At 37.4% G+C, this 26,204-nt stretch overlaps 1 long non-coding RNA gene across 9 annotated transcripts in view; it reads left to right on the top strand.

Annotated features, from left to right (window-relative positions):
* Positions 1-26,204, top strand: part of LOC109455119 (uncharacterized) — a 103,291-nt gene that overhangs the window by 39,026 nt on the left and 38,061 nt on the right. For 7 of the 9 annotated variants that reach the window (XR_002138570.2, XR_002138573.2, XR_012497571.1 and 4 more), the window contains one exon: positions 15,937-16,089. The exons of 1 other annotated variant lie outside the window; for it this stretch is intronic. This is a non-coding gene — a long non-coding RNA (uncharacterized LOC109455119). Of the gene's footprint in view, positions 1-15,936; positions 16,104-26,204 lie in introns of all 9 variants that reach the window. One more of the 9 variants, XR_012497570.1, reaches the window with a different exon arrangement.

Raw genomic sequence — 26,204 nt, forward strand, 5'->3', positions numbered from 1 at the left:
AGGTATTTATTTGAATAAATTTAAAAATTTCTTGAAAATATACTTTCATGGATTGATAGCTTTCCACCTCTCCCCCAAATGCACACACAAAGAAAACGTTCAGAGAACACATGCATACACACATGAAGGGAGGGAGGGAGAGAGAGAAAGAGACAGAGAGAGGGAGAGAGATGGAGAGAGAGAGAGAGAGAGAGAGAGATTGCCCTGTTTACATAATGTTCCATATATTTTGATGTTTGAAGGTTGGCCTGAGGAATGAGCCAGTTCCCAGGGCATTTTGTAGAGAATTCTATGTTCGTTCAACATAGAATCTTAGGATTTTATGGAACTGATAGGGACCGTTGAGGTCATGTGGCCCAAAGCCCTCAAACTCCTCATTATATACAAGTTAAAACTAAGGCAGTGCGAGGGGCTCCATTTTGCTTCAAGTCCACAGACAATTAGTGACGGGTCTAGCGTTAAAACCATCTAGCGTGATGAGGTCCAGTTCTGCAGAATAGATGGGATGCTGAGTTTCTGCAAGCAAAACAAGCAGATAAAAAGATGGTGTCTTTTTATTTATTTATTTATTTTTTTGGCTAGGGTATTTTTCTAAGACAGACTTAACAAAGACTAAATATTGGTCACCCTGTTTCTAGGCCATCCAACTGAGTTGATCAGTCTAATTCTTTCTCACTTCTTTCAAGTCCCCTAAAGGAGACATAGTGACCTCCCATCTGAAGTTCAGAAATCAAACACCTTCTTTTCATAGAGCAGCATAACAAACATTGATGAACACCTGAAATGTGTGAGCACTCCGCTACATATTAGCAACAGAAGGATAAATTAGATGATGTCTATGAAAGTGACTGGCGCCCCTAGTAAATGTTCAATAAATGTTCAGTCACTTCCTACCTATAAGGATAGATTTAAATCAAGACAGATTTAAACAGCAACTAATACAAGGGAAAATGAAATAAGTCTAACTAGAGGTCAAAACAAATCGATGTGGCCCTGAAAGGAAGGGCTGCTTAATTCTGATGGGAGTTCAGTGGGGGCGGGGAGCACGTGAGCTGTGCCTTGTAAAATGTGTGGGACTTTGATAGAAAGATAATGAATAAAGGTATACCTGGCTGTGGGAGCTTCACAATAAAGGTCTGGAGTGGGGGGTGCATGGTGTATTCTGGAAATGTCAGGAAATACGTTGGAGCACTGGGTGATTGGAATGATGAAGAGGAAAAGAAAACTACAAAGATAGGGGCCAGATCATAGAGAAAGTTAAGTACCGAGTAAAGGACTTTGTACTAAATTTCGAAGGCATTACAAAGCCATGCAAGGCTTTAGACTAGGGAGTTGATCTCTGGGTATAGTATTAGAGAGTGGTTTGGAAGAGCAAGAAAATGGAAACGGATCCTGCAGGTGGCTCAAATTAGTTCTGGTCATTTGGAAGGACCCCTGCCTTTTTGGTATTGCGTCAAAGGAAGTCGAGATATTGTGACAATGCTTGACAGAAACTCGATTAGGGAGACACTATGTATGGGATCACGGAGCTTAGTGGTCTGAGGAGTTCTGTGGGTCTTTGTTAGGTTCCCTTGTACAACTCAGGGTACCCAGTACCAGTCAGTGCCCTCCAAGCAGCAGCCAAGTAATTGGGCATCCTGCCGTGTGTATGCGTGTGTGTGTGTGTGTGCGTGTGTGTGTGTGTGTGTGTGTGTGAGATGAAGTGTCCCTCTGACGGTGGAAAAGGCTTGTGGCTTGGGTAAAAGAATGGCCTGCGAATATCCAATGTCTTTACCCAGAGTTATGTTATGTGCCTATGTGTCTAGCCTCCCGCGTCATTTACGCATGCTCCTTTTGAACTGCACATAGAGGAGGCCCTGCCTCCTCCCCCAGGGTGCGGAAGCTTCAGCTTCCTCTAGGAGAGGATCCGTTTTTTCCCCCCTCTAAACCTGATCTCAGTGAAGCTGATTGGCTCCCCTTGCATCCCATGTTTCTGTTCATGCCAGTCCATACCAGTTGGAAAAATGTCTTTGTGTGGGCCTTGGACCCTTCGTTTATTTCATGCCACCCTGCAGCTCTCTTCTTCCCTTCTCGCTCTGTTTGCTTGAACTCTGTGCCCACCTATTTTTCCCTTCTGTGCCTTAGTACTCATGTCGTTATCCCTAAGCTCTCCTCTTGTCCTCTTGGCTTTAACTGCCTTTCCTTTTGAAAAGTTTCTCATACATGCGTCTCATGTCTCTGATGTCCCCCTCATACCTTCCTTGTCAGAGGGGGGTGTGACAAGTCAGGCAAGGGAAACACTTTTTGTGGGTGCAGATAAGACTCAGCCAGACCTCGGAATGATGTAGGACCACCGGGCGAGTAGGCTGTATGGTTGTGTGTGGGAGGCGGGACCCCCCAGTGTATGTATCCAGAGAAGCAGGTATACCTCAAGGCATAGACCTGAAACCGGATGTTTAAAAATCTGGGTCTGGTTTCTAACATCACTTTGGACAATATCATGGTTTAGGAATTAAGTGGAATCTTTTTGTTAGTAAACAACACATATAATCTCATTCTATTTTTATAATATTATTTCTATCGACTCAACTATCCATCCATCCACTAATTCTTTTATCTGGATATTTGGGTAAAAATTCCCTGCAAAGAGATTCACTTAATGGTAATGATGGTTGTTTCTAGATAGGAGGACTTGGGGTGATTTTTTTTTTTTTAACTTTCCTTTTGATGCTTTTCTGCACTGCTTAAATTCATAATAGGAAATCAGAATACGGGAATAGAATGAACTCTGGCTTAGATCGCAACAGACTATGTATACCTTACTACTCAATCTTTTTCTGTTTTTGTTTTGTTTTGTCTTGTCTTTTACCATATAACAGAGGAGGAGATTTTAAAAGTCCCATCCAGGTCCTTAAATCCATGATTATCACTTTATTTCTCTCTATAAAAATCACTTTGTTGTTTTTTATTTTAAAGGTAGTTTATGCTTTTAAAAAATAGTTTGTAATTTTAAAGATTTCCTAAGCTCGTATAAATAGAACAATGGATGGATGGATGAAGATAGACACTCAGATATTATTACTCACGTACAAAATGAGATCATACTGCTACTTTTAAACAGAATTAATACATTTCATTTTACTTAAATTGAAAGAAGAAAAAAAGTGAAGGATTGCTAAACTTCGAATAAACATTTCTTCATCATAAGAAATATCATTTCTTAAAATATCCCTTCTAGCATTAAGAAGAGACTATGAAGTAGCTTAACAGGTTGTAGTCATTATTTTTTCCCTAAATATTCCATTTTAGGCAGTATTGATTTATTCCCTGCCACACAAGCACTCTTTTTATTCCTCCCACATCCTTCTCCCTTATTTTGATTTTTATTGTTATATCATTTACATTATTTTGTTATTGTCATTTAGTTATATTATTATTATTTGTACATTATCAAGTTTTGTATTAGTTCTATAGCCATAATTCATAGCTATTGTCTAGTATGTGTTCTTTTTATTACATTCTTTTACCCCAGCTTCTCCATTCTTGAGTTCTTTATTTGGATTTATTGTTTAATTGGCTGGATTTCATTGTAAACATTTTTTTTTCTTCTGAAATAGCTCATTAGAGTTTCACGAATTCTTTTATATATGTTGCCTTTATATTTGAATAAGCATACTATTCTGGGTCACACTTTATTTCTAAAGAACTATGTGGTTATTTCTCAATTATCTTTTTGGCATTGAATATTATTGTGGAGAAGGCTGTCCGCATGATAATTTCCCATTGTAAGTGATTTACATTATCTGACTGAATATTTGAAAACTTTTTTTATCCTTGATGCTGTATTTTTGCGTTGTGAGTTTTCCATTCAATTTCTAGAACCCAGTATGTACTTTTCAATAGACATATATAGTTCTACCTGGCTGAATATTATTAACTGTAAGACCATATCAAGTTACTTGATCTCTTTATGCCTCAATTTCTTTATCTATAAAATGTAAGTAATTATGTCTACCTCATAGAATTGTTGGGATAGTTGGAGTTGGTATATCTAAAGTGCATAGAACAGTGTGCCACATAATAGCACTATTTTAAAGGTTGCTAGTTTTTTAGGGGTATTTTCTTGTGTTAGATCTTTTCATACTTTTTCCTGCTTTATTTGTTGAGTTTGCTCCTTTAAAGATATTTACTATTATTATCATTATTATTATTGATTATCTTTATCCTCCATGTCTATTGGCTTCTCCCTGATTTGCTTTTTAATGTATGTATACTTTGATTATTTCAATCCTTTACTCTGTAACTATAATTTATTTTCAGCTGTGTCAGTTCTGTCCTTTGGTACATTTATTTATCTATTAATTATTTTTAATTCTGTTCCTTTGGGATCCATTTGTTTCCTTATATCTGCTATTTCTTTTTTCACCTCGTTCTGTTGTTTTATCATCTTATGAACGCATCATCTTATTAGGCTATTCTTTTTTTTCTTTTCCCCTCCCCCATCCCCAACTCCTGTTCAAGCCATTATTCTCAGTCTAGTTGTATAGGACACAGCTCCCTGGCCCATGTTGGTATTATGAGCCTTGCGCTGCAGTCAGTCACCAGCAGTAGGTTGCTGGCTGTCTGTTGGCCACCCACGGCTGCCCATGGCAGCCAAGCTCCAGGTCGAGTGGTTGTTCACAATATTAGCTGTAGAGGGCACAGCTCACTGGCCCATGTGGGAATCAAACCTGAGACCTGGGGTTAGGAGCACAGCTCTCCAACCAACTGAGCCGCCGGGCGGCCCTAGGCTATTCTTTAGTAAAAGCACATGTGAAGAATCTTTCTTCTTTCTTGAGTTATATTTTCTAGGCTGGCTATTTGTGTGGCTTTTGCATGGTGAGTGTGTGTGTGTGTGTGTGTGTGTGTGTGTGTGTGTGTGTGTGTGTCTCGTATGTACTTGCATTGGTGCCCTTCCTTTTATTTTCTTTAATTGAGATATAATTGACATAGAACATTATGTTAGTTTCATGTGTATAACATGTGATCCGATATTTGTATATTATTTCTTTTTTATCTTGAACATTCTTTGGCAGGTCTATCCATATTATACTTTCTATCTATTATAGTATTGATATCTTGACTATCATCTGACAGTATCATTTGTTTTTTCCTTAGGGTCTACCCTTTAAGAGCTATGCGCTTTTTTTCTATAGCCTGAGAACAAGTGGGCAGGGAGGACTCATCTAAGACAGGCTTTGTTAGACAGCTGGGGCTCTGCTCTCCCTTCAGAAATTTTGTTAGTTGTCTGTACCAGAGTTCACGTGATCTGGTTTGCGTGGGGAATGGATCTCCTTTTGATGGAGAGATAAGCTCTGGCTTCAGATCCATGCCCCATTCAGGACATAGCCCTGAAGTCTTGACTTTGCCAGAGGCTGCCTTCTTGTCCACTTCCTCTGTTTCTCTCAGACAGCTGTTTGCAACTGTTTCCACTACTTGCTTGTGAAGAAGAAAAACACAGAGATATCCTCAGTTTGCTTCCCACCAAGTTGGGAATTTTAAGAGAATTCTCTTGATTGGCTGGACTGATCACCAGAGCTTTTGAGAAGTCAGAATGCAGTTAGAAGACTTGTCATTCTGCTGCCAACTCTGCCCCAGAATTGATGTCCTTTTTGTAGCTGCCACTTTTTAAGCCTTACTGAGAGTATTGGCTATGCACCTTTCCTTGTTAGTTGCTACTAGACAACTTTGTTGTCATTTTAGGTATTGGGAGAGGGGTTTCTGTGAGATACTTTCCTTCCTCTTAACTCAGGGTCTTTCTCTGGACCTCACTCACTTTCATCTGTCTTGTTTCAGTACCTCAGGAATATTGAGGGGCTGATAGTACAATTGAAACAAACTTTCATGGAATTATATTTAGCTACAAAATTAATACATGTTCATTGCAGCCAGTTAAATAATATAGAAGGATGTATAGATGCAAAGTTCATATTTTCCTCCCAGCAAGTGCCCCATTTTCATTTTTGTGAGGTAACATCTTAGATGTGGGAGGTAATGTCTTTAAAAACACAAGAATCTGTAGAATCAAGGTACCGCGTGAAGCCATTGTACTATTGTCATTTTGTACAACTAGTTAATTTGGTGGGATGTTCCAGTGTGGTCTTGGGAGACAATAACTTGAGGAAGAATGTAAGCTCCCTGAGAGGAGGAATTTGACTTCCCCACACCCTCCTATCCTCAGTGCCTACAGCAGCGCATGGCACACAGCAGCACTCAGTACATTTTCGTTCAATAAATAATGAATGCTTCGTTCAAAGCTAATGAATGAATAAAAGGCCTTAGGTGTTTTCGTTTTGAAATGCATTTGTACTGTTTGTCTTTATCAGCTCATGCTGCTATAACAAAATACCACAGATTGGGTGGTTTCAGTAGCAGACATTTATTTCTCCCAGTTCTGAAGGCTAGAAGTCCAAAATCAAGCTCCTGGCAAATTTAGTTCCTACTGGGAGCCAGCTTCCTGGCTTATAGACAGCCACCTTCTTGCTGTGTGCCCCGATGGCCTTTTCTGAGTGTGTGTACATGGAGATATCTAGCTCTGGTCTCTTTTCCTCTTCTTATAAGGACACTAACCCCATTATGAAGCTCTACTCCCATGACCTCATTGAAACCGAATCACCTCCCAACAGCCCCGCCTCCTAAAACCATCACATTAGGGGTTAGGGCTTCAGCATATGAATCTGGGGGGAATACATATATTCTTGGCCCATAACACCATTTGAGGGCATTGGGTAAGGACTGGAAAATATGAATAACTCTAGGCTATTTGAGTTAGTGTTTGTAATCCAGTTGTATTATTTTGATTGTTGTAATTGTGGGTTTGTGAAATGGATGGGAAGAAGCATGGGAACATGGATCGAGGTAGAGATGTGAGTCTGGGTCTGAATTTTTTTCCCCATCAAGCAGAGATCATTTCCTCTCTGGACTAGCCTTTAGGTTCATTGTGTTCCAGGACTCGCGTGTAGGGTCAGGATGACAGATGCAACCCTGGATAGGTTGTTTCATTTCCAAGACAAGATTTTCATCATCAAAGCCTCCAGGAAGCTGATTTGTCTGGGTGTGCGACTGTGGTCAGCATTGTCCCCACCTAGCTCTACTACCAAAAAAATGACGCAGAAAAGTTTCAAGACGGGCAAAATCCTAGTCTGGTCAATTTAAGGAGTGCAGCTTCAATCCACTTTATTTTTTCTCCTAAAGATACATATTTTTTAAATTTCTTGGTCCAGGAGGATAGTAATATCTGAAGTATACATTTGCTATTAATCAGATTCCATATTTCGTTTGTGGGAATGAACACATATCAGTAATGAGTGAAGCAAATCTTAGTTTGGTGAACTTTGAAATCTTTTTTGAGTGAAAAATGCTATACAAATGTGATTTTATTTTTATTAACCTTACTACTAAAACTTAGGCTCTAATTTTATTTTTTTTAATGTGTGGTTTCCAAGCATCTTATCCTGTTAAGGTAGCATGTCTTTTATTCTCTTTTTAAAAACATAAAAGAATTATGTTAATTTGGGGGGGGAAATTCATTCCTGGTAGAAGAACGGATACAGAAGGCGATGTATAAATCTGCTGGGATTCCTAAAGCACACATTTGTTGGCCAGCTCGAAGAAGAATATTAAAAGTGATGGCTTATAGAAACAAATTTGGAATAATTATTATTTATATTTTGATAGTCCATGACTTAATCTTAAAAACAAAAGCTTATTTGGTTTTGATTTTGTTGCATTTTGTTTTCAGTTTTTGTTTTTTGAATCACATAAAATCTATGCCCCAATTATGCCACTTTAAGCTTATACAAAACTTTTTAAAATATGTTATTTCTAATAAAAAAAATTCTTCAAAGATTCAAACCAATATTTTTCAGCCCAGTAGTAAAGAGATACAAGAATTTAATCCAAATTTGCTTCTTAAAATGTAGAGACAATCTGTTAATACAGAGTAATACACATAACTGATCTACTAACGTGATAATTTGGTGGCCAACATTTAAAAATTGTGATGCTGTTTGAGAAATATTTGAAATAAATGAAATAACATGGAGCTTTTGTGTTTAAAATTCATGATTATGTAACATAGGCTTATTTTGAATTGCAATATTTCAACTACATCTTTCATTTCTCTTATCAATTTCCAGATATATCTTACCTTATAATATTCACTAGACATGAAAAAATACATGTCTATTATTTTTAAACAAACCACAGTCATGAATATTGAATAATTTCTTTTCTTCTTTCAAATTATTGAGAATTTATTTTATATGGATATTTATTTTGCCCTAGACTGGTTGGATTTTGTGATGCTCAAAATTTTCTGAGGCAAATAATCTTAAATTAAGTTAGGTATTCTTTATTTTGTAAAGAAGGGCAATGTTAAAACAGCATTAATGGGTTTATATGGGTAAAGGTTCATTTCATTTAGAGTTAGTGTTGTTGAAATTTTGCTATTTTGTCAGTGTAGCCTTATCTGAAAATTGTGTACTCTAGCTTGTTTTTGTGATTTTTAATGTGCTTTTATTTTTTAAGGGCCCCAGCTACTATTGTTAACAAAATGGTGTCAAAAAATTGACACACGAAATGGGAAAAATTGTTAAAAATAAGGTTTCCATACTTATCCATTACCTGCATCAAATACTGGATTTTTCCATGAGTTAGTCTCTTGTCATGATTGCGCAAGCCCCTGGATCTGGGATGTGTACTAGCTCACACTGAAATAAGAATCTCAACTTTCTATTTTGAATGTAGTTCTGTGACCTTCCTTCTACCTCCTAAATGTGACTTGAAAATTGTTTAAAATTGAAAACTTGTCAATAATGTTTTAGAAGTTATGATGGACTCCACAGGAATGCCATTTTATATTTTCTGTCTATCAGAAATCAAGTTGCAACTGCCCTTCTGCATCCTTAGTGAGCTAATTCTATGAGCATTAAGGCAGGATGGAAACTTGGGTTTCCTAGAGTTAGGTCTTCCGTCTAGGGATGGTCTTTGCAAGAAGATTCTGGGATTTGCTGTTGGGAACTTCTGTGTAGGGGAGATTCCCAGGTAGGGCAAGAGGCATACTTGGCCAGGTTTTCTCTGGTCAGAATGGGCAGAATGTCTTGTTACAAGAAAGCAGATCTAGCTTAGAGATAAGTACCAGGGATTTGAGGGAACTGGAAGGGTAGATAGCCTTGTGAGCACTGGTCTGGAATTCCTTACCCCCTCTCATCCCATTTCTGTCTTAGGTGGTCCATGGAATGAAAGTGAATTTTTTTTCAGTGACTGGTAGGAAACGCTCTGGATCCAGGCGTCAGCTCAGTTACTGCTTTGGCTGCGTTATCTCAGGCAGCTTGCTAAACCTCTTTGTCTCTGTTTTGTCTTTTGTAAAATATAGACCATGATAATTGCCTGTTTGTATCACAATAGTGGTACTGAAATTGAATCAAATAGCATATGTTGGAGAGTATAAAGCACTATATAAATGTATTTATTATCATAAGTAATATATAGACTTTCCTGGGGAAATTGAGTGCCACAGACCCTTGCATTCTGAGGTATATTAAAATAGACACGTGTTCTTTGGAGGCTGTATGATTGAAAATACACCCCAAAAGTCAGACAGTCTTGATGAGTTGTCTTTGGTATTCTGAATACAGCCAATCTAATGGACAAGGAGCCCAGAGCATCTATATGAGGGTGCTTGGCAACCCTGAGCAAAGGACTCTCATGCTAGAACGTGATAGCAGTACGGAAGTGGGAAAGACCCTAGTAAGTCATTGCATCCAAGCCTCTGCCTCTGGTCAGGTCAATTTCTGAAGCATTCAAGGTGGAAGGACGTATTCCATTTTTAGGTATCTCACAAAAGGACTTCTCAGAGTCTCTATTTAATTAACGGTACCCATTATTGCTACAATTCAAGTACATTTCTGTAGACTGGGTGTTTTGACGGACAGCGAATGGAGGACAATTCGCTGCGGACTGATGGAATCTGATTCTGAGCACTGATGTTCTCAGCCCAGACTCAGATGGCCAAGGCCACTGTTCGTGGACCGTGGACTCAACCATCGCTGTGAGATTACAGATGGGTTCATCAGGAGGGGATGTTTTTTCATTAAATAATAATTCTACCTCCTGTCTATAAGGTTCATTAGGTTTTATAAGGTAGTTTCTCCAACATTAGTACATTTGACCCTCACAACAAACTCAATTGTCTCTCCACTTTGAATAAGGAACCTGATGCATGGAGAGTTTAAATGAAATCACTGTGTTCACCCAGAAACCAAGGATCAGAAGGTAGCACTCAAACACAGGACTCTTGCCTCCAAGTACACAGCGCTAGGCAGGGGTCCCTGGAGAAGCTTCTTGTGTCCCCAGTGATTCCTCAACCAACTTAGGATAGCCAGTGCTCTATGTAAAAGGGAGAGGAAGTAAAACCAGGATCACCAAAGACTTCTCATTTGAGACCAAGCAATTCATGCTCCTTCTCCTAAGGAGTTACAGGCACCCACGTAACAATAGAATGACTTAAAAAACATACGCCTTCCAAGCATTGCATTGGGAGTCAGTGTGAACAGTGCTATATGATCTTGGGCAAGTTATTTCGCTTTTCCAGGCCTTGTTTTCTGTGTCTGTAGAAAGGGAATCGCATAGTCTGTCCTTCAGGTGATGGTTGTGGAAGTTAAATGAATTAATATATGTAAAGTGCTTATTTCAGGCAGGAGTATGTTCCGTGCGTAGTACCGTGTTTCCCTGAAAATAAGACCTAGCTGGACAATCAGACCTAAGGCGTCTTTTGGAGCAAAAATTAATGTAAGACTCAGTCTTATTTTACTATAAGACCTGGTCTAATATAATATGATATAATATAATGTAATATAATATAGTATAATATAATATAATATAATACCAGGTCTTACATTAATTTTTGCTCCAAAAGACATATTGGAGCTGATGTCTGGCTAGGTCTTATTTTCAGGGAAATACGGTATATATCTTGTATATCTTTGTTATTGTATTGATTTTGCTTCATTATAAAAATGTTTTGGGTAGGATAGCATATCTAAATCATATTTCTTCCTTTTGTGAATTTTTGACTATGAGAATACAGGGGATCATAGAAGAGACAGAAGAGGAAGGGTAATGGGTGTGCTGGCGCATATGCCGTGTGTGTGTCTGTGTGTGTGAGTGTGCATGTGTGTATGTGTACACTGTGTAGCACCACCTGATATAACAGGCCTGAGAACCATGAAGTAAACCAGAAAAGCTTCCAAGAAGAGAAGATAGAGGTCAGAGGTCGTTCCATATTGCTTAAACACTTTGCTCGTGTCAAAGCCCTTCAAGATTTGATTCAGAGCCTAAGCGCTTTTTAAAATTTTACCCTAATAATTTATTTTCTTTAACAAGGTCTTACTCATTATTTAATATGTGCCAGACACTTGTCTAAGTGCCCTACAAATAATAACTCGTTTGATTGTCACAACTATATGAGGCAGGTACTTCATAGATGAGGAAACGGTGCAATACTATAAATATAATGCATAAATAAAATAAGATTAAAAATCATGAAATAATAATTGGAGCTTATATATTTGTATAGTACTATGTACTTTCTTTATGACTTTCACATGCATTTCTTTTATAAATGATTCTAAATTTTGATGATCTAATTTCCCAACCCACTTCAGATGACAAGCTGTGAGCTCAAAGTTGGGAGGAGGGTGACATTGATGGTGACAAGATGGAAGAGCTGATTTTGAGATAGTAGATAGAAAAACTATCAAATACAGTCATCAGAACTCAAAGGGCACAGTGGTCCAAGATTGTTTAATGGAGGGGAAACCAGCCCTACACATTTCAGTACATCCTAGCTCCTGTCTGGGCAGTAATAGGTTCATGCCAATGACTGAACCATCAGGAAAATGAAGTGATGTTCCTCTGAAGATGAGAGAAAGGGATGCGTATTTTTAAAAAAATTGAGATATAATTGACTTATAACATTATATTGGTTTCGGGTGTACAACATGATTCGATAACATGCATATATCGTGAAATGATCACCACAAGAAGTATAGTTAACATTCATCACTGCACATAGTTACAAATTCTTTTCTTGTGATGGGAACTTTTAAGATCTACTCTCTTAGCAACTTTCAAATATACTATACAGTATTATTAGCTATAGTCACTGTGCTCTGTATCCCCAGGACTTATTTATTTTATAACTGGAAGTTTGTATCTTTTAACTACCTTCATCCACGTTGCCTACTTACCAACTCCCACCTCTATCTGTGAGTTGCTTTTTTTTTCAGATTCTACAAATAAGTGAGATCGTATAGTATGTCTTTCTCTATCTGATTTATTTCGTTAGCATAATGCCCTCAAGGTCCATCCATATTGTCACAATGGTAGGATTTGCTTCATTTTTATGGCTGAATAATATTCCAGTATACATGTATGTATGTGTGTGTGTATATGTATCTTCATCCATTCATTCACTGATGGACACTTAGGTTGTTTCTATGTCTTGGCTATTGTAAATAATGCTACAATGAATGTGGGGGTGCAGATATCTTGTCAAGTTAGTGTTTTCATTTCCTTTGGATAAATACCCAGAAGTGGAATTGCTGGATCATATGGTAGTTCAAGTTTTAATTTTTTGTTTTGTTTGTTTATTTTATTTTATTTTTTTTTAAAGTGTGTTTTTCCAGGACCCATCAGATCCAAGTCAGGTAGTTGTTTTAATTTAGTTGTGGAGGGCAAGTTTTAATTTTTTGAGGAAGCTCCATACTGTTTTCCATAGTAGCTGAACCAATTTACATTCCCACCAACAACGCACAAGGGTTCTTTTTTCTCCACATCCTTGCTAACACTTTTTATTTCTTGTCTCTTTGATAACAGCCATTCTAACAGGTGTGAGGTGATAGCTCATGGTGGTTCTGATTCTCGTTTCCCTGATGATTAGTGATGTTGAGCACTTTTTCATGTACCTGTTGAGCATCTGTAGGTCTTCTTTGGAAAAATGTCTATTCAGGTCCTCCGCCCATTTTTTAATTGTTTGGGGTTTTTTTGCAATTGAATTGTATGATGTATGCATTTTTGAAAAGTAAAAGTAACATTTTCTTTGGAAAGAATTAGGAAGTACACTTAAGCAAAAAGAAGAAAAAAAATCCCCCAAATCTTACCACTCAGACATAGCATCTTAATGTGTGCATCTGTGTATAGTTTTGTTTGTTTTACAAAACCAGTCTCATCTGTGCATTTTTCACTTCATATACTGAGAACAGTTTTTCATGTAATATCTATTCACTACAACATAATTTTAAATGGCTAAGTAGAACTACAATACATGCATGTGTCATGATAGAGTTAACCAATCCCTTGTTGTTGGAAATTTTTCAACTTAAAAAAATTTTTTGGCTATTGTAGGTAATGCAGCAATGAAAATATTTGTAGCTAAATCTTCACAGAGATCCCTAATTATTTCTTAGACTAAATCATTGCCAGATTGCTTTTCAGAAAAGTTGTTCCAAATAGTGAAGCACTTTGGAAGGCCTTGCATTAAAAGCAGTTGAAATGAGAGTTAAAGGAAGTGGGTAAGAGGATGAGGGCACAGCATAAATGGGTCTGCTTCAGTTAACTGACAGAGTCCCTCTACTGAGGACTATCTCATTTCCAAATGAAGCTGGGTGTGTAAGGTCCTGCTGTTCTCGAAGGCCTCAAAGAGCTGGTTTTTGTGTATTATTCCTTTTCTCTGCCTGCTCCAAACTCAATGTGTAGGAGTTACAAGGGTAATGGATTGGAGTTAAAAACCTGGATCTACGTTCTGTCTCTGCTGCATGCTGTGTGTGATGTTGGGAAAATCTTATGATTCCTCTGAGTCTCACTCTCCTCATCAGTAAAATGGGAATAAAGGTATCTACCCTTACTGCCTCATAGGGGCCCGCTGAGGTTTAGAATCTCAGAATAGTAAAGATAATGTATGTGCAACTCCTTTATAAAGCACAGGGAAAGCTTTTACCATGTAAGCTATGATGAATACAATTCAGGATATATTTAACCGCCTACAGATTCTGCATTCCTGGTCAGGGAAGACAACCTCCAACCTGTCAAGGAGGCATGTGTTCTGATTCTAGATCTGCTACTAACGAGCAATGACAGTTTAAACAAGTCACTTTCTCTCTCCTGAACTATCTCCCCATTTATAAAATGAGATGGTTGCGCCATATGGCTTCCATCAGCAGGATTTTGATATGGTCCTTATTAGCAACTCTGAGAGACTCAGAACTGGAATTATTAGTCCCATAAGGAAAACAAGATCTGGAAAGTTTAAGTCCATTACCTATGGTTGCATCGTTTGTGTTTTCATCTGCTCCTTTCTGCAAGGCTAGTAGCAAGGCATAAAATGAGGGTCATGTTTCCTAATTGTTACTAGAAAGAAAAATTAGGAATATAGTTTTCCCACCCCTTTTCTTAAAGGATTCCTTTCTCAACGTATTTTTCTCTTTTTAGCCACTTGGGTTGTTCCATTATTATTTGGGTAGGTTGATTCCGATATGAAGGGATTAAAAAAATAATCTGGCATCACAGAGACCCAGCATAAAACTGAGTTCCTTACTACATGATGAAATCTTTGAAACTAGGGGTATGTTTATGCATCTATAGTTCCCCAGTATCCAACACAACGTTTGGCACATAATTGGTGATTAATGATTGTTTTGATTAAAGACAGGGTGGTAAGCAGACAGGAGTCCACAGAGTATACGGTCTCTGACTTCTCGTCGATTCTTGGTTTCACGTGACCAGCTCAGAACCTGTCTTAGGAAGTACTTAGAAGATACTGGTACTTAGGAGGAAGCCTAATGGAGACAGAAGATGTGGGTTGAAATACTGGCTGAGTGACCTGAGCCTCAGTTTCCTCACATGTAAATGGAGATAATAATACCGACCTCGTTGTCATGGTTGTATACATACGCGTATAGTCCTAGTATATGGTAGGGGCTCATTACAGAGGGTTTCCTTTCCAGGAAATAAGACATTACGAGATGCTTTTGGTGGACCATGAGCAGCAGGGGAGATCTTTGGAAATGTTTGTTCTTGGGCATCTTTAAATTAATGCTACCAAAAAGTGGCATTTTTCCCCTCATTGCTACATCCATCAGTGGAATGTGCCCATGAACCTGCATGAATACACTGATGTGAGCACCCACTCTTAGTAACTCATTGATAAATAATACCTGGGGAATATATAAGGTCTTCTAGAGGAACGTGGTGTTTTTCCTTCTGTGGGCATCCTTTAGCACTTCCGAGATTGCCCCTTGGCAGACAACGAGCACATTTTCTTGAAAATTCTTTAGGGAAGTCCAGTGTTCCAAAATTTTAAAATTTGGTCCTTCCTAAAGCTCGTTTGATTTTCTGTTATCTGTGTGCTGACTGCCTATTTGATCTATAATATGTCAGATCGTGAATCCAGCTTGTCTTCTTCCTGACACCCAAAATAACTCCCAAAAAATCTTCGATATCTTTAATTGACATGCTCAGGGAATGTGCAAGTTATTTTAATATTATTTTTTTTAAAAAAAGAGCAATAGCTACAACATAGAAAACAGTACCAGAAAGGTAAATCTACTTTAAAAATATGTAGATGGGATACCAAATATTTCGTGTTATCCTGTGCTTTTGTATTACTCATCCCATGGGAGTAATCTCATTACCCATCCTTCCAGATCCAGCTCAAATGACATTTCTTTTATGAAGCCTGCCCTTCCCCCAATTCCAGATTGGTTCATGAGTTCTTGCTTAGGGCCAGTTTTGTGGCATGTCAGAAACAGTCATTTGTTTTACAAGTGGATAAAGCATTACAATTAAGAATTTACCGTATAAAATTTATGTTTAATGGAGTTGTGAGTGGTTTTATCTTGTTTTGTTTTAATCCTTCAGAACTGCCCACTCCCAGATTGGGCATGAAGCCTCACTGACTCTGGCCTAGCAAGGATACCAGTCTCCGCAGTGGTCAACACAGCTCTGGTCAGGAGCAAATGACACCTGGGCTGTGACCACCACTTGTGTTTGTTGCCAACAGGCTCCTCTAAGGTAGCTGATTTCCGGTAACTATTAAAAACTGTAATTAATATTTTTAATTCTTCCCATTTACCAACTACCCATTGTATATTATTTCAAACTCTGACAACTATGTAAATTTTCACCATTTTAGGAAAAAGAAACTGAGATTTACAGAGGCTAGGTTACTTTCCCAAGGCCACCCATTATATACTGACTCTGAGTTAATTGTATGGATTAACTTAGTCCTGCTTGAGCTCATAGTAGGTTCTTAATAAAAAGTTGTTATTATTATTATTATTATAATATTTTAAAGTGATGAATGTAAGTCTTCTAGAGAATTCCAAACCCCATGTTCCTTCCACTATGTCAGGGTCCCTTTGTCATCTTCTCTTTGAATTACTCCTTCCTGGTTGAAAATAATGATAGAAAAAGATGGCCACTCTCTTGGTTTCAAATTATATAATTCATGGGAAAGTACTTTGAAAACTGGAAAGTATTCATGAAATTTTAGCTATTAAAATTATGGTTGTTATTCTAATAATTATTAGAATGTTATAATATTGTAATAATAATTATTATTATTTTTGGTCTATCTTCATCATTAGATTGTGAGTCCTGCTGGGTAGGAATCTTACCCTTTGCATCCACAGAACAAGTACGAGTACTTAGGTGATGCTTAATAAATATATTATTGTGCATATATCATTGCATTTGTTGCTTTAAGAGGCAGACTGGGAAAAGTCTGGGTTTGGTCTGGGCTGACCCAGAGACAGGCTGGTCCAGTGGCAGCTCAAGCAAGATATAGTCTGATGGGGTGGAGCTCATTCATTCATTCATTCATTCAAACAGGTCTATTGAGCATCTAATGTATGAAAGACACTGTGCCAGACAAAGGGAAACAGCTGTGAACAAGAGAGATAAAGTCTAGTGAAGGCAGCAGATAATGTGTAAGGAAAATCACCAATTGAATTGAAAAATGAAGAAAATGAAAATGGCTAAAGTGAAGGAGAGTTTTTAGATAGGATGGTTGAGAGAGGCCTCTCTGAAACCTGGGTGAAGAGAAGGAGCTGGCCGTGTCCAGATCTGGCAGGAGATGTCCCAGGAAACATCAAGGCCATGAAGCAGAAACAGGATTGGCATACTGGAGGAACAGTCAGGCCAGTGCAGCTGAAGGGTAGTAAGCAAGACGAGACAAAAGCTCAATGGTCAAGTTAGAAAAGTAGCCAGGAGCCACATTTTATGCCTTATTTTCCTCAATCAGGAATTAGTGTTTAATTCCAAGATCAATGAGAAAGCCATTGGAGGGTTTTAAGCAGAAGAATGATGTGCTCTGACCTAGTCTTAAAAATGTCTCTTTGGCTGATGGTGGAGGATGGATTGAAGAAAAGCAAAAATGTAAACAAGGAGACCAATTAAAAAGCGATTGCATGTGAGAGATGACAGTGGGAGACGGCGAGAAGCAGATGTGTCTTTGGTATATTTTTGAGATAGAGCTCATGGAGGCTAGATTCTCTATACTCTCAGGACCCTGGGAATGATGGAGCATTGCTCCTGCTACCCTAATTTTGTCTAGGGCTAGAAGCTTCATGAACAAATATTTGCCTAATCAGGACCAAAATTGCAATCTTATGGTTGGAAATGATTAACTTTCCCATTTTACAGATGAAATTATAGAGGCAAAGATGAGGTGAAGTGACTGATCAAAGTCACAGTTTCTTACTGGCAAATTCAGCAAAGGGTACTGCTAGCCCAGGGTTCTTTCCATTGTGGAAAACAATTCCTTCATAGCAGTGTTCTTTGCCCTTGTTTTGGCCTGATTTGTGAAACGTCAGGCCCAGACTATGAGGGGGATTTCCTGACAGTTGTCTACATGGTTATGTGGTTTGGTGACTGGTAACACGGTCAGTAATATTACTGGATCTGACCCTTATTTCTAGTATAGATGTTGTCCATGAATAAAAAGTTTGCCCTTCTTTTGTCTTAAACTTTGTGGTTTTTGTTTCTTCCCCCGCTTTTTGCCCTGACTAGGACATTCAATACAGTGTTGAGAAATGGTGAAAACAGACATTGTTGCTTGTCCCAGAACTTAGCAGGGTGGGGGAAGTTAGTTGTAGGTTATTCATAAATGCTCTTTATCAGGTTATGGAAGTTCCCATCATTCCTGGTTTACTAAAACTGGTGTGTTTTTTTCCCCCATGAATGATCATTGAATTTTGCTAAGTTCTTTTCCTGCATATCTTGAAATGATCATGTGACTGTTCCCCTATATTTTTTAAATATAGGGAATTACATTGATTTTCAAATGTAAAACCAATATTGCACTCAAGAATTAGCTCTATTTAGTCCCAGTGTATTATCATTTTCATATATTGTTTTTTCGTTTGTTTTGTTTTGTTTTTAAACTTTTATTTATTTAAGTGTGTTTTTCCAGGACTCATCAGCTCCAAGTCAAGTAGTTGGTTCAATCTAGTTGTGGAGGGCGCAGCTTGCAGTGGCCCGTGTGGGGATTGAACCGGCAACCTTGTTGTTAAGAGCACCTGGCCCTAACCAACTGAGCTAACCAACCACCCGTCATTTTCATAAATTGTTGAATTTAGTTTGCTAAAGTTGTGTTACATATTTTTGTCTATATTCAAGGAAGTTATTAGTTATAATTTTCTTTTCTTGAAATGTCCTTGTCTATTATCAGGGTTATGCTAGTTTCATAATTCCCTCCTCTATTTTCTGAAGAAATTTATAGAACATTGGTAGAATTTAAATGGTAGAATTCACCAGTGAAATCATCTAAGCCTGGAATTTTCTTTGGGGAAAGTTTTTAATTCTTCCCGTATAGGTAAAGGATACAGGGTTATTTGGGTTTTCAACTTCTTCTTATATCAGTGTCTAGGACACAAAATCTATTTCAACTAAATTTTCAAATATATTGTCATAAAATTGTTCATAATAATCTTTTATTATCCTTTAATGTTTGAAAGATCCATAGGGGTGCCTGTCTTTCATTTTGTATAATGTTAATTTGTATTTTCTGTTTTTTTCCTCGAACAGTCTACCAAAGAATATCTTTATTTTATTGATCTTTCTGAAATAACCAATATTTGATTTTCTTAATTTTATGTTTTCTGTTTTATTAATTTCTGTTCTTATCTTTATTATTATTTTTATTTCTATGTATTTTGGCTTTAACTTTGTCTTCTTTTTCTAGCTTCCTACATTGTTTATTTTAAATCTTTCCCCTCTTCTAATATAAGTTAAAAAAAAAAAAAAGCTCTAAATTTCCCTCTAAACACTGCTTTAGCTGCATCCCACAGCTTTTCATATGTGATTTTAAAAATTATTATTTATTTCAAATTCAATAAATTTGGGGCTATTTTAGATCTCTTTCTGCTAGTGATTTATAATTCTTTTGTGGTCAGATAACATACTGTATGTGATTTTAATCCTGTGAAATTTTTTGAAACTTGTTTTATGTCTCCATATGTGTTCTACCATTGTGGGCATTCCCTGGGCACTTGAAAAAAAATGTATTCTGAACCTGTTGGGTTTAGTGTTCAGTAAGTGTTAATTAGATTAAGTTGGTTGATAGTACTGTTCCAATCTTATGATATTCTTACTAATTTTTTGTCTACTTGTCCTATCTACTACTGAGACAGGAGAATTCAAATTTAACAATAATTGTGGATTTGTCTAATTCTCCCTTTAGTTCTGTTTGTTTGTGCTTCATGTATTTTGAGATACTGTGATTAGGTGCATACTCATTTAGGATTATTATTTCTTCTTGATGAATAGATTGTTACCATTATGAAATATTATTTTTTATCTCTGTTCTATTGTCTGATATTAATCTTGTCTAATATTATATCATGCTCCAGCTTTTTATGATTAGTATTTATACATTATATCTTTTCCCATTCTTCTTTCTTTTAACTAATCTGTTTGTTTATGTTTAAAGTAAAACTCTTTAGCATATAATTAGATCTTGCTTTCTTATCCAGTGTGACAATAACTGCCTTTTCACTGGAGTATATAAGCAATTTATATTTAACGTAATTGTTAATACAGTTGGATTTAAGCCTACCATCTTGTTATTTGTTTTCGATATGTCCCATCAGTCTTTGTTTTTGTTCTCCTTCTTTTATAATAATTTAGAATTCTTTCTCACTGTTTTATCCCCTCTATTAGCTTTTAACTATATATTTAGTTTTCATTTTTTCTAGTTGGTCAAAGAATTATTATTTCCATTCTTAACTTGGCATAGCCTCCCATGAATTATTAGGATGCCATTTCATATGTATTGCAAGAATGTTGCAATGTGATATTTTATATATTTTATTTCTGCATATAAAATAAACCAGACTTTTACACAATTACTTTTAAGGAAATTATGAAATTAATAAACAAAAATTCTTATATTTGTCTACATACATATACTACGCTCTTTGCTCCTATGTGTATACAATTTTCCTTCAGCCTGAAGGACTTTCTTTAACACTTCTGATAGTGCAGGTCTACTAGTAAATTAGCTCAGCTTTTCTTTATCTAAAAAAGTTATTATTTTCCCTTCACTTTTTCAAACAGATTTTCACTGGACATAGAATTTTCAATTGGCAAGTTTTTCTTCTGTTCCGTCCAGCACTTTAAAAATGTGATTCCATTGAATTCTGTGTTTCATTGTTTGTGATGAGAGGTTGGCAATATTTAAAATTTTTTTCCCTACTATGTGATTGTCTGGCTATTTTAGAGATTTTTCTATTTATCTTTGGCTTCAGCAATGTGAGTACAATATGTCTGGGTGTGGTTTTGTTTCTGTCTTCGCTTCTTGAGGTTTGTTAACTTTCTGGTATACCTAGGTTGACATTTTTTTATCAAATGTGGAGGGAAAGTTGGTCATTGAGTCTTCAAATACCTTTTCTGACTCAGTCTCTTTCCTCTCCTCCTGGGACTCCGGTTACATCTGTATTAGATCATTTTATATTGCCTCTGGGATCTCTTCATTTTTTCAGTCTTTTTTGTTTCTGTGCTTCAAGTTCTTTGGTTTCTTCTTCTGCAATGTCCAACCTGCTGTTAAGCTCACTCAACAATTTTTTTTTTATTTCAGATATAATAATGTTTACTTTTAGAATATTCATTTTGGGGCTGGCCGGGTGTCTCAGGTGGTTGGAGCACCATGCTCTTAACGCTGAGGTCACCAGTTGGATTCCGATATGGGCCAGTGAGCTGCCCCTCTACAGCTAAGATTGTGAACAACAGCTCTCTTTGGAGCTGGGCTGCCATGAGCAGCTGGAGGTTGGCGTTGAGTGGCTGGCAGCCAGCATGAGTGGCCAGCAACCATCGTGAGCTATGTCCTACACAACTAGACTGAGAAACAACGGCTTGAATTGGAGTGGGGTGGGGGAGGTGAAAGAAGGGGGGAAAGGAATATTCATTTTGTACTTTTTATAGTTCCTATTTCTGCACTGAGGTTCCTCATCTGTTCACCTATTATGGCTAGTTTGCTTTAAGTTCTTGATATGTTTTAAAGTCCCTGTTTACTAATTCCAACATCTGTGTTATCTCTGCATCTGTTTCTTTTGACTATTTCTTCCCCCCATGGTTATAGGATATATTTTTCTGTTTGTTTATATACCTAGTGATTTTTTTCATCGTATACTGGACATTGTGGGTTTTACATTGTTGCAAAACTGGATTTATTTGTCTTCCTTTGAAGAGTCCTGATTTTGTTCTGTCAGATGGTTAATTTGCTCACAGATTAGCTTGACCTTCTTGAGGCTTGTTTTAAAAGATTTTAGGAAGAGAATAAAGTAACGCTTATTCTAGAGCTAGAATAGCTCTACTCCTAAGATTTTGCCTTTCTGAGTTTGCAATTAAATTCCCGTATGCACAGTGAAGCCTCTCTATTCTGGCTGGTCAAATCTCCAGTGTCTCCAAGACCTATGCAATCTCTGGGATCTTTGTTCAGCTCACTGTTTCTCAGTACTTGTTCTTTGCCACGACTCAGAGTCTTTCCTTATGCATGCATAATTTAGTGCTCAGTGAGACTTTTATGTCTCAAAAGTTTCAGGGATACTTTTATTCATATTTCTGGAGCTCTCTCTTTGTTTGTGCAGCCTCTTTCTCTCTGGTAGCCAACACACCTAAGGAACCTTGAACTCCAATCTTTACCCCATCAGCTCAGTGAGATAATTCTGCTTTGCTTAAGCTACCCCTTTATGCACCACAATATAGAATGTACTTCTAGGTAAAAAATCACCCAAAAAAAGAAGAAGAAGAAAGGAAGGAAGGAAGAAAGAGAAAGAGAAAGAAAGAAAGAAAGAAAGAAAGAAAGAAAGAAAGAAAGAAAGAAAGAAAGAAAGAAAGAAAGAAAGAAAGAAAGAAAAAGAAAGGCAATTATGGGACTGACATCATGTTTTTCTTTTCTCAGGGATCACATTGTTTCTCGGATTATTGTCTAAAGTGTGAAAACTTGTGTTTCGGTTCTATATTCATTCATAGCAGGAGGACTAGACTGGTACTATTACTCTATCACAGCTGAAGGTGTAAGTCTCTAGTACAACTGAGAGATTCACATTCAGTTGTTCATTACCCTCCATTTTAGGTGGCTATCGCTTTACCTTTGAGAAATGAGATATCTCAGAAAAGGCTTGTGAATAAATATATTTTTTAATAGACAAAGAGCATGGCCAACGTGATATGTAGAATTTAAGATGTTGTTCAGAAACTCTGCTTTTCCTGTAAATGTGGTTGTGTGCTTTTGTGTGTGACTATAAATGAGAGAAAATGAGTATTAGACGAGGAAAAAGAGGGTCAAGCAAATGTAAAAGTAGGGAAGACACACTGGAAGGGTCAAAAATCTTTACTTTAAAAAATATAATACTCAGTATGAAAGTAATTTAAAACTTAAAAGAATTAACTCTTCTTGCAATATTAGCTAAATTTCTGAATGTGTATCATGTGTTAGGCATTGTTTTAAGTGCTTCACATATTTTAACTTATTTAATCTTCACAACAACCCTATGTGGTCGGTGCCTATATTATCCCCATTTTACAAATTAGAAAACTGAGATATAAAGAGATGGTATAACTTGCCCAAGGTTACAATGTTAATAGTAGGAGTTGGGATTTGATCCCAGGTGGTCTATACCCAAAACTCTACATTTTTAACTTTTACACTGCCTTCATGTCAGAGAAGGATTTTGTTATCGTCTCTCTTCTATCCCCTCCGTTACTCCCCTTTCCCCCAAACTCAAAAGAAAAAAAAAAAAGAAAAAGAAAAATCCATGTTAAGTTTTGGAGAGCTATAAAAACTTTACTGGGATTTGGTGGTGGTGAGACATGCTTGACAATCAAAGAGTCAGGCATTCCATTAGTCCATAGGTTTTTCACTCTGCACTATTTTAGCATCTTCCATCTCATCAGCTTCAGTCACCAATCTCTCTTTTGATATTCAAGTGACCTTCAAGAATGGGCAAAACTTGATGAGTGACTCAGGGAGATTTTCAGTGCCTAATCTAGACTGCTTAAGAAACCAGGTGACGATTACGATGACCATGACTCTTGAGATACAGGAAACTTGCTAAAAAAAAAAAAAAATCACTATCCTAAATTATCACTAATTCTCAGCAGAAGACTTTCAGACTAGTTCCGCTACTGACTTGGGGGTGATGAGATTGGGAGGGTCAGTAGGGATCGTGATGCAGACTAGAAGCAGTGGGTCTCTCTAGGATTTTGTTTCCACTGCTCTACCTGAGAGTTAATCTCCCAGGAATGAGTTCTTCCTGTGATCTTTGAGATTTCAGGAAGGAAGGAGAAACAGATTGCAGGCTGTTATTATGGCAAGATCATTTCTCTTTGGCCACCAAACAGTTGTTCCCTGAGTCATGAACCACTCCATTCTGTGGCTGTCGAACTAAATGGCCTTTGAAATTCAGAGGAGGAAGTCTGTGTATGCCAAAACCAAGCCCCTGAGTCACCCAGCACCCAGCAGGAAGACAGCAATGAATAGGGTTGGAAGTAGTGTCTGGACCCGTGCTTTGCAGCTAGTGTGGACCATCAAGGGCCCATTCTATACACGTCTTTCCAGGTCATGAAATCGCATGTCCTCATAGACAGGAGGTGCCATTGTCTATTCTCTCTGCTGTTTGCAAGGTTCCTGATTAGTGAATCATCTCCTTAAGTATCTTTGTACACGGATTGAGCCATGTACTCGGGAGCTCATATTTTATTTGTAATGTCTAAGGAAACTGCCTTAGACATACAGTTTATGAAACCAAATAGGTGGACTTTGCGTTTGGAAAGGTAACATCTTATTTACTAGGAAGACCTGAATTTGAACAGATCTACCCAGGCCCATTTTAAAGTCAGAAAATGAGTGTCCTGTTTCTCTTGTCAACCGGAGTTCTGTAATTATTCTATATAATTGTTATTTTTCTTTTCTTTTTGGAAGGAGTCTCCTGCTGAAGAAAGAATCTAAAGAGATGCCTAAGTTCCAGGGAATTTTCCTCTAAGATAATAACATCAAGATAGTTTTGATTTTATTAATTTATGTTCATTTTTTTTTTCCACATGAAAAATATGTGTCATCTTCAGAGATCCTGGGTTAGAATTTTTAATTTTCCTTGTACTGGTTGAAGAAGAACCTCAAGCCCTGGTGGCTGTTCTTTTTTGTTGTTTGTTTGTTGTTGTTTTTTAATTTCATGAAGAATTTCAGATGGTACTTGACAACTATGCCTCCTATAAAACCAAGAAATGTTTTTTACACTGTGTATGTTAAAGATATATTCCCACTGACATTTCTCCAAACAAAGAAATTGAACCATCTTGCACTATATACTTTTGGTTAAATATTTGAGAGCTATTGTTTTGAAAGTCACTCATAGTAATAATAGCCATCTCAAAAAATGCCCTACTGAAGGGTGACTTGAATTTTGGCTCTATTTCTACATTTATATTCCATCTCTCTTCATCTTTTAGCTCTTCCAGAAACAAAACAGAGTATCCCTCCCCTGGCAAACCACTTGCACAATTCCATTTAAGAAAACGCTGAACTTGACATTGTGAAAAATCACTATCAGTTTCTGAGGATTCAGGATTAGAATGTGACCTGAAACTATAATTTAGGGCTCAAGAGCCTAGAACGCTAACTTCTGAGATGGAATGGCACTGGCTCCAAGGTTAAAATGAAAGGACCATGGTTTTATTGCGTGTGATTATGACGTATTCCCCACAAACATTAGTGGGCTCAAACATACATTGAAAGCAGCCAAAGGGTAAATAAATTAAACTGAAGTGACTCAGAAAGCACATAGGGAGCAGAGATGTGCAGCAGTGACAAAGAACTTTGTTCTTGAGACCAGCCCCACTTAGAACTCAAGGGAGAGAGCCTCATTAGAAAACTCAGAGAACCATAGTACCAAAATGAGTGTCATTTATAAGCTTTCTCTACAGCGTTGGAAAAGAATACATGTGTGATGATTTAATGGGACTGGTATCTATGTTTGGAAGTTCTGGACACCACACATTCAAGCCAATGTACTTGTCCTTTGAAACCAACAGAATAGCTGGATCATGTGTACTAAGAATGTCTGTTTAAAAAGAGAAACTAAAATACGTTCATGTAGAAACCTTGAGACTTTCCTCAGTCTCACTTACCAGCTTGCTTCTTGGAGCAGCTTCCTGCCGGGGCACTGAGCTACTGCTGAAGCTCATCATTTTGGCATATTTTTTCTCAGTGGTTTGCTTTTATCGGTTAATCTTGCTGCATTTCGCTGTACCAGGGCAAGGTCCAGCTGTCCACTGACTTTCATGAGGGCATCTGTGGATGGTTTTGACGTCCACTGGTTACAAGGAAAAAGTGCTTTTGTGTTTGATCAGTATATAGGCAGAAGGTAGTTAGGAACAATGCTGAGTCACACTTTAAAACAACTGCATTGCAAACAAAGTGAGAGAGCTTCATCCTTGGCTCTGAAGGCAGCTAACCTGGGGCCTGGCCTTCGCTACATTAAGGACACAATTCTCAATGTCTCTAAGCTTTGTTTACCTTCTCTTTAAATACCAACATTTACTGAGCACTTACTTTGTGCCAGCCACTATACTCGGCACTTTGATGCATTTTAACCTCACAGCAATCCTATGGAGTAAACAACATTATC

This window comes from Rhinolophus sinicus, linkage group LG06, assembly GCF_036562045.2.
Source record: "Rhinolophus sinicus isolate RSC01 linkage group LG06, ASM3656204v1, whole genome shotgun sequence".
In the NCBI taxonomy this organism is placed as follows: Eukaryota; Metazoa; Chordata; class Mammalia; order Chiroptera; family Rhinolophidae; genus Rhinolophus; species Rhinolophus sinicus.